This window comes from Aulostomus chinensis, chromosome 10, assembly GCF_037954235.1.
Source record: "Aulostomus chinensis isolate RoL2024-O1b breed Wild chromosome 10, RoL_Achi_v1.0, whole genome shotgun sequence".
Classification (NCBI taxonomy): Eukaryota; Metazoa; Chordata; class Actinopteri; order Syngnathiformes; family Aulostomidae; genus Aulostomus; species Aulostomus chinensis.
Genome location: NC_141329.1, coordinates 14,353,335 through 14,367,781, shown reverse-complemented (window position 1 = coordinate 14,367,781; position 14,447 = coordinate 14,353,335).

Below are 14,447 nucleotides of genomic sequence, written 5' to 3'. Positions count from 1 at the left end.
TATTACAACGTTTTAACCTTTTTAAACTTCATGTTAACACACACACAACGGGAACTGATGCCGCACCGATCCACCTGCGCTCCATCCGTGCCCGACTCTGAAAAAGACCCCAGACACTCCTTCATAGTAGTAAACCTTTTAAATGTTAATATTGTTTCACAAATATTCAAAGCAAAACTCTGAATGAAAACAGCCAATTAAGTTCTCCAGAGAACATCAGAAATATAAAGCATCTCAGCTGCGCAAAGTTAAATGAAAAGGATTTTACATCAGAAATAATTACCGTACTTGTTTTTGAGGTTTAGATTTTTAAAACAAATTAAAAGTCCTTCGCTAATTAAAAACAGACACTTGTTCACTTCCAAGCACTTTAAAGTGCCTTTCAATTCATTTTAAGGCGATCTGCAGCTGGCAAGACGCAAATCAATCCGTATCAGAAAAACCCGATAAATCCACCGACAAAACAGGAGAGAGAACATGTGGTTTTATAACTATCACACTCAGAGAAAACCTTACGTTTTCTATTATTACTTTTCCATATGAGACTTTGATGGAAAATCATTTCACCAGTAATTTACTTTTTAGGTGATAATGTCACCAGGTTGACACCCGCGGCTTATTTACCGGTGCGGCTTATACGTGTACAAAGTTGATTTTTTTCCCCTAAAATAAGCATCTGCGGCTTATATAACGGTGCACTCTATCGTCTGGAATTTACGGTATGTGTGTAAAGTTTGGTGTATGTAGCCCAAGTAGAAACACCAGAGCCCAGATTTGATCCTCAATTCTGCTCCAAAAGGCTCTAGGAGTGCAGAAGTCACAGACCCTGATTTTGCCCAGTTTCACAAGAGGATGTTTTTTTTCTCGTTTAACCTAGGAAGTTGAAATTTTAGTATGTTGTTCTGTCCTCCATAAGGATCGCATGTATGGTGGTTTGACCCCCCTTAGTCCTTTCTGCTGTCTGTAAAGGGCGTGGCAAAGTCCAATAAAGTCTTTAAATTACTTTAAACAACTTGGTCAAAGTTGCTCCAAATGAGATGAGATTTCTGGGATGAGTTCACACCTCTGCCAGAAATCAATATTTAAAATTTTGAAGCCCCACCTCCTTCCTGAAGCTACTTCCTGTTTGGGAGGGGGTTATAGACAGGGGTGCACATAACTGGTATGCAGGTACGCATGCGCAGCGAAAACAACGATTGCGTACCGGAAATTGTGTTACAGAGTGCCTTTGCGGACCACACTTGATCGGTAATTTACGTTCCAGGATGTCTAACAAAAAATAACAGACATTAAGCAGCTTCTTTGGTGTTCACCACCAACAAAGAGACACCAACCAGAGCCAGAGCCGCAGAAAAGACTTTTTTTTAGAGAAGTGGCTTCAGGATGTGCAGTGGCTTGAAGCTAACGATGATTGCACTGAAATGTGGTGCAAGATTTTCCGCGCACATCCACAGATAGCAGATGAAACAGGTGCGTTTTATAAAGGCTCAAAGAATTTCAACCACCCTCTTTTTGACAAACATGAAAAGAGCAAGGAGCATGCGAAAGCGGCACAAGCTATGGCTAATAAAGAAGCTAGCCGAGAGGAGCTGTCCAGCCATCCACTTGGCAGGTGGCGGGACAAGCTGAATGAGGAACAGCGCCAAGCTCTGTTCAGTATTTTTCTCCTCGTCTTCCATAAAGCAAAACACGCACGTCCCATGTCTTCCTATTCTGAGGACATCCCTTTATTGAAGCGGCTAGGAGTAAATGTTAGAGGCGCATATCATTCACGTGAAGGAGGGGCACGGATCATGCAGAGCATCGCTATGAGCCAAATTGCAGTCTGCTGAATTTTGGGGGCTGCTTTTTGATGGATCTGAGGACATCACAAAAACTGAGCAGGAGATTGTTTACATTGTGTCTGTGTTGAGCAGTGGAGAGTTTACCTCGGACTCTCTTGGACTGATTGAACTGGGCGCAGACAGAACTGTGCAGGCAATAGCTGACGGACTTGTGAAGCTTTTCCTGGACACAGGCTTGGATGAGTGGGCATCAAAGTTGGTCGCTGTTTGCACAGAAGGGGCTGCTGTCAACGTTGGCATCTACAATGCCGTTGTCCCAAAACTCTGACAACTTGTTGCTATTGGAGAGTTCCTTGTCCACGTCCTGTGGATAATATGAAGCCACCTTGCAACTTGACAAGGATACAGCTGTGACAGAATGGATGCGCTTAAAGCAGGCAGGAAAATGTCTGCTTGCCACCTCTGTGTACGACTTGGTACAAATAGTAAATACAAGTAACCCAGATGCTAACCCCAACATCAACAAGGTGGTTAGGCTGTCTCTTACACTGCCTTTAAGCAGTGCAGCCTGTGAGAGGGGATTCTCACATCTCAACATAATAAAAACCAAGTACAGATCTCGGCTGTCTCATCCTCGTATCACCGCCTTGATGCACATTCACCTGTCCAAGCAGACCACAGACACATTTGACCCAAAGCAAGCTGATGAACTGTGGATGGAGAGAGCTAACTGGAGGCTCAGCCAAGGACAAAGAGGAGCAGCTGCAGCAGCTTCATCATCTACCATGCAAGGAGCTGAAACAGAAGACAGTTGGAGCGGCACGGAGGAGTACAGTGAGGAAGACGGTGCTTCTTGAGACCATACTACATATGGAGTGAGAACCAAACACCATGTCCTGGTACTCACCTGAGTACTTCACTGAAAAAGTTATGTGCACCCCTGGTTATAGAATTATTCCACCAGATTATGATTTTATACATTTTAGAGGCCTCACAGTTCAAGTTTCAGGTCTGTATCCACTGTAGAGGCCAAATGAGAGCAAAAGAGCAACAGGGTCAAAGGGTCAACAGGCCTCATGTCTCAGCCAGGCCTCAAAGGGTTAAGTGAGCCTTTTGGAGCTCCTTTGAAAAAAGGCCTGACACCAATCTTGTTCCACGACAAACATGAAGAATGATCTTTGGGAATATTTTCACATCTTTAAGACCGCCTTGACTCCTTTTTATAGCAGGTGTCACTGAACAGCACAAAGCCTGCTATTTCAGCCCATCAGGCCTCATTTCCTGATCAATTATTATTGTTTGAAACAAAGCTTAATATAAATTGTTTATTTTTATTGTAATCATTTTGAACACCTGATAAGAGAAACACAATAAAAACATTTGAAAAGGAAGGATCAAGGTGTTGTTGTTCTGCAATACTACTGTACAGCATCAGAGACATTCAGTTATTGATTGCCTGAATGATTGAGTTACCCATGAATAGGAACAGCTTTGTTGGAGCAGTAAAAATATACATATCAGAACAAAAAATGTTACATTTGAAAAGAAATTACATGACATTACCAGCACAATATATGAAGAACAGTTAGGATAAATTTAACTTGCCAAATAGTTTGGATTTCTTTAATTATATCCTTGATTAACCCAGACGTAAGTTTGGTTTGTTTCACTCAATAATAAATCTGTAAATATAGCATGAAATGATAGAACTAAAAGGCCACCTCTGAGTGCATGAGTTAGCCTCTGTGACGGATGTGACGTCAGCAGACCGCGCTCATTCGTTTTAATCACTGTTTATATTCTTAATGCTGATTGTTAGATCTATACTGGTTACAAATGTAAGTATTAAAAATATGTTTGGTTTTTTTTCCTCGGAGCGAGCGATAACTTCCGGATTGTCTCACAGAAGAACGGGGTGCCGAATTCCACGGAAGCTTATATATGTAATTCCTGGGGCACTAAAATCCATTTCATGTTATTTTTATTGAACAGCTGTAGTCAACAATCACACAAACAACAACAAACAAGCGTAGCTATTTTATATTTTGATGGTAATTCCTGGAGCAACATGTTCCATCGTCGTCTTCCGCTTATTCCTTACAAGTAAGAGTTGCGGGGGTGCTGGAGCCTATCCCAGCATCTACGGGCGAGAGGCAGGGTTCACCCTGGACAGGTCACCAGTCCATCACAGGGCCAACATACAGAGACGAACAACCATTCACACTCACATTCATACCTACGGTCAATTTAGAGAATCCAATCAGCCTAGTCCCCAAATTGCATGTCTTTGGACAGTGGGAGGAAGCCGGAGTACCAGAGAGAACCCACACAGGCACGGGGAGAACATGCAAACTCCACACAGAAAGATCCCGCTCCCGAGCCGGGACTTGAACACGGAACCTTCTTGCTGTGAGGCCACAGTGCTAACCACTGCACCACCGTGCAGCCCACAATGTTTTATATTATTTTTTATTAAACATATATATATATACATACATATATATATATATATATATATATATATATGTGTGTGTGTGTGTGTGTGTGTATATATATATATATATACATATATACATATATATGTATATATATGTGTATATAGTCAACAACAAAATATTTTATCAGTTCAGATAACGACACAATGTAACGACAAATTACAATAACATACACGCCATTTGGTTTCGTCTGTAGTAGCGTCCTTAGCAACCACCACAACAACTGCAGAAAACGTGACACAACGACTCTCTTAAGAGGTGAAAGATTCATCGTAATAACGAACAAATCAAAGACTATATACAAGAACCGAGCGAATATTATGGAAATGAAATGTGTATTTCTCGCCAGAAATGTCCTTAAAATGCTTTTTTAAAATCAAAACTATCTTGGAATGACGCTCGTCCGTAGTAGCATCCTTAGCAACCACCATAGCAACTGCAAAAAACGTAACATTGTAACGACTCTATTCGAAGAGGTGAAAAATTCATTGTGAAAACGAACAAACCAAAGATTATACACAAGAACTGAGCGAATATTATGAAAATAAAATATATATTTCTTGCTAGAAATGTGTGATGTTCTGGCCCCCCCACATCAGCTACAGCCAGCTACACACAGCATCCAAGACAAACCGTAGCACACACATACACACACACACACACGCGCGCGCGCGCGCGTATACACACATACACGCATGCGGCGCACAACTGACCCATAATCACACACTCAGACATTTATCTAAAAATTATATTAAACCAAATGGTAAGCCTGCACTGGAAATTCTGCAAGCAATGTTTTTTCCTTTTTTTTTCTTTTCTCCTCTCTGTTGTTGTTGTTACTTTTTCTTTGTTTGTTTGTTTGTTTTTTGTTTTTTCTGCTATTGTTGTTGTTGTTCCTCCCCCTTGTCTTCCCTATCCTGTCCCTGTTCTCTCTTCCTATCCACTCCTGAGCCTCAGTCCGGTAGCTTTATCAATGAACCAATACCATTCCTAATAAAATTAAGCATAAATGGCAATAGGAGGAGTTTATCAGATTCCTCCTATGCAGAGTAAAACTGCTTCAGTACAACAAGGCACCAGGAACATTGATGCTGCTTGCCCCAGCTGCTGAACAGGACAGGTTTAAAAAGAAAAAAAAGGATGCTTTTTTAAATCAAAACTATCTTGGAATAAGGCACTTTCCTCCAACAATGACAGGAGTGGCCACCATGTTTTTGTTTTGAGAGGCCCGCATGAAAGAGTCACATGACCTACCAGCCTTCCAATGGAAAAGAAAACGTAAAAATGTCATGATTTTTAGGCCTTTATCGTAGGACTGTTACGTTTTGCACTGTGGAAAAACGTAGCCTTTTCACATTTTGACATGAGACTGGGTTGACTGGGCACTTGAGTCAAAGATGACCCTGATCTGCCCAGGCTTCTGGGGATGATAGACGCCAAAGCTTGGCAGATACCAGCGCTCTTCATCAAATTTCAGAGGGGGAGCTGGTTCTGCGTGTTCAAAACAGAAGAGCTTTTCCATGAACTCTACACAGTGGTCTTTTATCTCCGGCTTCTAATTCAAAGTATGCCGAAGGGACGGGAGACGGTTGAGGTGGTATCTTGGTAGCATGGTTTTGAGATGACGATGATGTGTAGCAGTCTCTGGAGTAGGAATTTCCTCTCTCTTCTTAGGTATCAGATTGCATTCAATGACTGTTGGCAGTGCCATGGATACTCTGCCATCTATAGCCTCTATCATGAAGTTCGTGCCTCTTCCTGCACTGGTCTCTGTTATGCCAGAACATTTTTTCAATATATAATATCGAAGAAGGCTGACTTGGTCGGTTAGAAATTACTCTGGTCGTCCAGCATCACATACATTTCCTTCTTCTGTTCAGGATATCCTTTAGGATATACAGTGACCAGATATATTTTGGAACATGGCTTCACGTACAAGCCTTCCCCACAAAATTCTGTGCAGCTGGATGTAGTCTCAGGAGAGTTCACCTCAGCTTGCTCCCCGCCATCTCCTTCTGCTGAAGTCACAGGCTCTTTTGCCATCCAGGGAGGTGGACCGTCATGAAGAGCTGAGACGTGAAAATCGATGTCATACTCTGAACAGCGAATGAGTCTTACAGTCTTTGGCTCTATGGTTGGTGGACATACAGCATTTGAAGCAAATGTAATGCTCTTTAAGGAAGCTCTTCCTTTCATCTAAACACTTTATTCTGGAACCGCTACACTTCCTGAGGGAGTATGGTTTCTCATTAATGGGACAATGTTTCTCTAGATCTATGGAAAGCTGGTCACTATCTGGAGAGCTGGAGGCTTTAACCTCAGTTTTATTAGCAGCGATGGGAGTCCTGGCCTTCCACTGCCTGGCGGGAGGTTTCTCATCTTTGTAGGGTGCTGTACTGGAGCCTTGGCGGGAAAAACTGGGGTCTGCACAACATAATTGGTGCCTTGTGTGAGGCCATCCCGAGACATTTGACCACATTTGCACACAAATGTGAAAAATATCAATGTTTTCATCATTCATAGTTTTTCTGATTTTGATTTTGATTTCGGCACTTCTCTCTACAGACAGAGATTAGTTAAGGACCTAATTATTACAAAATTATTAATTTTTATAATTTCAGAATTCTTGATTTTATAATTTTCCAATTTTTCCAAATTCAAATTTGATTTTTTCTCCTTTTTCTCTTCAATTTTCAATCTGGTTTATAGTTTGGCTTTCGTTTACAGAACTGTCACCCCTTTTCTTTTGCGATCTGCCAAATCATATGCAGCATCTTGAGATGTGCACCAGTGCATCGCAGTTAGCCCAGATAACCTATACAGCCACCGCTCTTAGGTACTGAAACCCTAATTATTGCTACGTATAGGCTTGAATCAGGGAAAGGCACCCAGGAAGATACCCACCTGTAAGCCACAGGCCTGCCTGTGCACCTCTTCTCAAAAAAGCAGTTTAAAAACTTTCGAAGTAACACCAGTATGGCTGAGAGGGGTGCAGACAAGCCCACTGACCTTCTTGGCCGCGACCTACGCAAAGGGGTCTCCCGGCTCATCGCACTTCCACAAAATGATGAACAAATATTAGCCGACTACAGAGTCGGAGACTGCGACGTAAATCTACAGTGCTTGGTAAGTGATCTCAATGAGTCACCCAAGCTAAATACGTCAAGTGCTAAAATACTGGGCAAAATGCTCCTGTTGCTCTGTCAGAGATCTGAACAACAAGAGCTTGAATTTAGGGGCTGCATGGAGACGGCCGCCAGGGTGACACGTGTCCTGGAGGAGGATATTCGTCACCTGCAGCGAAATAACACTGAACTGCGGGCATAAGCGAAAGCCCGACTGGAAGAGTTGGAATCACTCACTCAGTCTCTCCGCAGGAAACATTTGCAAGTGGAACAGCTGCAAGAGCAGGTTGCACATCTGCAGGTGACGAATGATTCAGAGGTAAGTAACCAGGCCGGGCCAGAGGAATCTGGCCCAGAAGTAGAAGTACAGGCAAGAGAACCTGGTGAGGATGATGAGGCAGAGGAATATGCCCTGCTGGACAACCGTCCCACTCCCAGGTTCGTCACCGCCAACCAGATGCCCGAGTACAACCGCTCGACAATTTCGATCCTGACGCACGTGGAGCGGACATCAATGCGTACGTTCGGGGGGTCGATTTCTGCTTGAGGTTTGTGTGGAGAACCACAACACGACAGGTGAGGGACTTTGAGAAGCTTGCCCCAGACATACGCGCAAGCTATCCAAGGTTGTGTTTCGCATTGCGGGAAGAGTATTGGCTGTACTCAGACCAGACCTCAGCCACTCTTGACGCTTTCGCCATGAAGCAGAAAAGAGAGGAGTTGCCACGGGCATTCTTCAACTGCCTGAGGGCTGCTTATTTCCTGGGCCGCCATCAACCAGGCCTTTTCAACCTGCATGACAGCATACAATATGATGTGTCTATGCATTGCAGGACAGGCAACTTCACCATTGTGCAGGCTAAAAAGTACGCAGAGATGGCGTGGGAAATGCAGAACCCTGCTCTTTGCAGGTTTGATAACAACCCGCATGTCTTAGGGATCCAGGCCTCGAACTTTGATGACCTGGGGCTTCATGTATCAATACTAGCGTGGATCTCATACTAAAAAACTGCGGTCACAAGAATCGCGAAAGTTGCTTACGCACAAAAATCCGGCTGTATCAAGGAAACATGCGTGGATTCCGGCGCTCACACATATTGATACATCCCAGTCAGCGTGGAATTGAGCGCAGATGTCGGAGGACTGGGCCCGCCCCCGTTACGCCCACCTATAAATACGAACATTTATTTAAATAGGGTCTCCGCTGTCTGTACTCACAAAATAATATCAAAGAAAAAGAGGTTCACGAAGTGGAGCTGGAGGTGCTGGTAGGAGAGGTGGAGGAGAGACAGCAGATTCTGTTTGGCAGCCTGTCCATTGGTGTCAGGATAAACAATAAACGTGAGTGGGGTAAGAAGTGAGAGGGTGAACACGGTGGGTTCGGAGCAACGCGGAGATTAAAAAAAAGTGGTTGGACCTGTTATTGGCTAAAGTTCCCTTCTCATCACCAGTGTTGTTGATCATCATGTTCATACATCTTAACCTCTTCTAATGATGGAAAGAACGAGTCGCTATGAGTTTGAGGTTTTATGACCACGGTAGAAGTGTTGGCTCCTCTTTTACTGAACGATCAAGGAGATAAAGCACAGTTTTCCTCACTAAACCTGCACAGCCATAACTACATCATAAGCTTGCACCACTGCATTTCCTCTCTATTTCTACTGCATGTCTGCAATTCTAACTTCCTAAACAATGCAAGCTAAATGTATCACTAAATTCAACACTGCGCAATCACTAAATGCAATAACTACAATAATCAATTGGCTTACATCTAAATTACAACAATATGGAAAATGGCACTAACAGGACCTCAAGGTGGAGGTCAAGCGACGTACAGCTGCCTTCTGGAAGAGTGCGGGCCAGACAGGTGGGGATCAGGGAGAGGGGCACCTGATGGAATTTGAGCAGCGGGTGGCAGCAGCATAGTGCGGCAAACAGTAATCTTGCTCAGATTTTCTGCATCACCAACTGAATACATGTCGGTTCCCATGGCAGAAAAACATAATGATTTGCACACAGTTTGTGCTATCATGAGTGCATGGCTCCTTTTTGTGGAGTTACTCACATGTGGCTCCAGCGGTTTGCATAAATAATATATTCCCTCAGTTGAGAATCTGTAACGTTCATAGGGAATGATGTCAGGATAACATAGCAAATCACTCCGGTCTCTAAATTCTCTCTCCCTCTGAAGAGAACCTTGCACAATACTTGTGCTGAGGTCCACTGGATTATTCAAAAAGTGGTGATGTCATTTTCAAAAGAGGTGGTTAGTGAAAGGGCAGTGCTTTTATAGCCGATTTAAGTCTAAACTTGGGACATAACCCTGGCATTAGTTTCAATATACCTTGCTAACCCACTAATCTCGCTTCATAGTACACCCTTCAGCTATGTTTGTTTTGACGGAGTGGCTCTGTCTTCGCTGGAGGTCAGGCTAGCTGCATCTGTGCTTAGCGTTGGGTAAGCAGCAGCAACAAGTGGCATGTTTGCATGTGTTGATATGAGGTGGTTCATTCCCAGTCCCTGCCAACACTTAAATAAAAATATTTACTTTGACATCTTGGGTCTACCTTTGAGTCTCTTCAGTTAAAGCCTAAAAGAATAATCTGGCCAGCATGGAGACAGCAGACTCAGACTCTGGACCCGTGGCAATTCTAAAGGCAGTCTCCAGCCAAGGACAACTGCTTGGCCATCATGATCAACTAATTCAGACCCTCGTGAACAGTCACCAGTCAATGGTGAATCAAATGTCTCAGTTAACCAGTCATGTTATCACATTAACAAGCCAACTTGCTCCTGCAGCTCAGCCCAGCCAGCCTTCTCCCACAGTTCCACCACTCAGAGATTTGTACACATCAGAACCGGAACCCTTTGCTGGGGATTTGGGCAAATGCAGAGGTTTTCTATTCCAGTGCTCTCTGGTTTTCAGCCAGCACCCATTGACCTTTCCTTCAGACCAATCCAGGGTACAGTACATTGTCAGTTTATTGAGAGGAAGGACTTTGGCTTGGGCAGAGGCAATCAATTCAAGTCAGTCAATTACCACTTTTACTTTGGAGGAATTTGTGACAAAACTTAAGAATGTGTTTGATCATCCTGACCACTGTGGAAATGCATCTAAACATCTGTAGTATCTTCGCCAGGGGAGAAGAAGTGTTGCTGATGAGTCAGTGAAGTGTAGGATGCTGGCAGCAGATGCCGGATGGAATTACCAAGCACTTCAGGGCGTGTTTTTGAATGGACTCTGTGAGCAATTAAAGGATGAACTGGCTTCTCATGAGGAATCTAATGACTTTGACTCTCTTGTTACCCTCGCTATTAAATTAGACAACTGCGTTGTTCAGTGACAAAGGGAGAAAGCTGGCCGTTCTCAAGTGCCACCCAGTGTTCGGTCTGCACCCTCTCTTGTGAGATCTGGAGCACTCCCTATGTGTGAAGTTCAGTCTACTCCATCTCCCTCAACCACAGACAAGGAATCCATGCAGTTGGGTCAGGCTAAACTTTCCCCTTCAGATGCATTTCCGCAGGATTAGAGTGGGTGAGTGTACTGTGGGAGGTTGGGACCAGTAGCTGTGGGGATACTGGTGAGCCAAACAGCCCAAGGCCCAGCTTCAGCCCCAGATTCCAAGCAACCAGCCCAAGCCCCAGGATCCCAGCAACAAGACCAAGCCCCAGACCATGCTCCAGATTTGAATAAGATGCAGGTTCAAGCTACTCTATGTCATCAGCAATTATCTTTGCCTCTCTGTGCCTTAATTGACTCAGGTACTGAAGATAATTTTTTGGATGAGGAATTGGCCCTCCAATCTGGTATTCCTTTTTGAGCATCTTAAAGTTCCATGCACTGCCAGTACTTTAAATGGACAATTTCTGGCTCAAGTCACTCACTGCACTGTACCTGTAACCTTGGTTGCGTCTGGCAGTCACAGAGAACTTATCAAGTTTAAGATAATCTCCTCACCTAATTCTCCTCTGGTTTTGGGCCATCCATGGTTGAAACTGCATAACCCCCACATTGATTGGTCTGCTGGTAAAATTGTCAGCTGGAGTTCTTTCTGCCTCTTCTAGTTTGCAATAAACTCTGCCCGCAGTAGAGGTCACTGCCCCTCCTAGTTCTGAGCCCTTATATTTGTCCTCCATTCCTATCTATTACCACGATCTGAGTCAAGTCTTCAGTAAAGATTTCGCCCTGTCTCTACCACCACACCGACCCTACGATTGTGCCATAGATCTGTTATCTGGTTCCCCACTTCCTGCTAGTCACCTATACAACCTGTCTCGTCCTGAAAGAGAGACTATGGAGAGATACATAAATGACTCCTTGGCTGCTCGCATAATAAGACCATCTTCCTCTCCAGTTTATGCTGGCTTCTTTTTTGTGTCCAAGGAAGACAAGACACTTTGCCCTTCTATTGTCTACTGTGGGTTAAATAAAATCCCAGTCAAAAATTAATATCATCTGCCTTTAATCTTCTCTGCTTTTGAGTCACTACAGGGTGCGAATGTGTTTTCAAAGCTCAACCTGAGAAATGCGTACCACATTGTCGAAATCAGACAAGGAGATGAGTGGAAGACAGTGTTCAACATACCTCTGGGTCACTTTGAATATCTGTTTTGTCTAACAAATGCTCCTGCTGTTTTTCAAGCCCTTGTCAATGACGTTCTCAGAGATTTCTTGACCCGTTCCATATTTGTGTACTTTGATGAGATCATGATCTTCTCAAAGAACATGTCTGACCATATCTTCCATGTCCATCAGGTTCTCCAGATGCTGCTGGAGAATACATTTTTTATGAAAGCCAAAAAAATATGAATTCCATGCCAGTTCCGTGAGCTTCCTTGGTTTCATCATCAGTAGTGGGCAAGTGCAGGCAGATCCGGAGATGATTAGAGCTGTGGCAGAGTGGCCCAGACCCACCACCAGACATTTTCTAGGAATCGCCAAAATCTACCACCGATTCATCCATGACTACAGTAAGGTTGCTGCTCTTCTCACAAGACTCATGTCCACCTCCATGGTGTTCTCATGGACACCTGAGGCAGAGAACACATCCTCTAAGTTAAAGACCCTCTTCACCTCTGCTCCCATCCTGGTCCAGCCTGGTCTCTCACGCCAGTTCATTGTGGAAGTTGATGCCTCCGACATTGGGGTAGGGGCAGTCCACTCCCAATGTTCTGGTCCTGACCAGAAGCTTCATCTATGCGCCTTCTTCTCACCGGTGTCTCTCTCTTGCTTAACGCAATTATGACATTGGCAACAGGGAGCTGTTAGCCGTCAAGTTAGCATTAGAGGAGTGGAGAAACTGGCTAGAGGGGTCAGAATAACCATTAGTGGTCTGGACAGACAACAAGAACCTGGCATACATTGAGAAAGCTAAGTGTAGCAGGATGGTTTATATCATATGCCCGAGTTGCCTTTTCCCCTGAGTGCTCCCTTAACCACCTGGCTATCAGCAGCCAATCACAGCCAGGAGTCGGTTATAAGTCAGGCGGCAGACTACGAACGGCCTCTCTGACTGAGGATCAAGACACGCCCACTTCTGGTTGCCTCACTTCCATGTCCTTTGTTTACACCAGCTGCAGGTCCCGCCGCAGCAACGAAGCCCCGATCACTCTGTGCTCTCCTCTCTTGCAACGCACGCAGCGGTGTAAGATTGCTGGGAGGTACAGTGGATATCGCAAGGCCCTAAAGAAACACTGCTGCTTTGCCTCTATCGGATTCTGCCTGTGTTTTGCCTTGCCACCGTGGTCCACGCTTGGCTGAAATTCACGCCAGCCATGTGGTGTCTCACACCTACACCTGTCATCTGTTGCTGTGGGTTCTGGCTGGTGCAGTCCGTGGTACTTTTGGTGTGGTTTTTGCCCAGTTTAAGGGAACCAATTCCCATAATTTATATGTGTGGTTAAAGGTGGTTAGTTTGTATTTGTCTGTTTGATTAACTTATCTTTTGTCATATTTCATTTCAGTCAGGCAGTTGATTTGATTAGTTTCATTCTGTTTTGTGGGTGTTTTGTGATTGATTAGTCAATTACTTTATCATTTCATTCCAGTTATTTTGCGTAGTCTATATCTATTTTGTTTGACCATATCTTGTATACCATATTGTTTTGGGTAGTGTTAAAAATTATTTTGATTTCATTTATATATCCTGAGTTCAATCAGTAATTTAAGTAATTTTGTTTGGGATCTTCCCATTAATATAGTTAAGTTTTCTCCTTATTTCCCCAGGAGCTGAAGGCCCCAAAGGTGGTGGAACGGGTGTCGCAGATGGTGGGATCCCCTTTCCTGTGTGCTGTGTTGTTCACCCCCTGTTTGGTTTGTGCACTTAAGCGTGAGTGTGTGTGTATGAACTGCATTTTCTGTGTAATAGTGCCACATGTGTGTGGGTGACCTTTTTTTGGGGCTCCCAAATTGCCCTCGCGGCCCAGTCCACCCTGGTAGCTTCAGCTTTGAGTGGCTTCCCTATTCCACCCTTACCTTGCCAAGTGTCTTGTATGGAGTTTTAAACGCGATCGAAATTTTAAAGTATTACAACATATAAAACTTTTTTTTGTACCTGAACCACGTCTCTTGCTTTCAGGGTTAACAAACCGGAGTGCCTTAACTCTGATCTTATAGAATTTACATTCCCTGGGTGAAACTCCCAGGGTGGCGTTTTCTGGCTTGTTTCCTTTTTTTTGTACTGTGATCTGCCTTTGACTAGTACCTCTGCACGCCACATAAGCATTTAAATTCCCCGCAAGCTCATTGGGCACTGTTTTTATGGGTCATTTAACTTTATTTGCAGCTATAGACCTGGCTCCCGAAACGTGAAACCTAATGCTCTCTCCTGCTAGTTTGTTAAAGATGAAGCGACACTTAGTCCTGAGCCCATCCTCCTTCCAGCCTGTGTTGTGGCCGCAGTTTCCTGGGAGATTGAGTCCCTGGTTAAAGAGGCACAACAGAACCAACCTGACCCTGGTAATGGACCACCTAACTGCTTGTTTGTTCCAGACTCTGCTTGTTCCCAAGTTCTCCAGTGGGTGCACACCTCTTGTTATGCTTG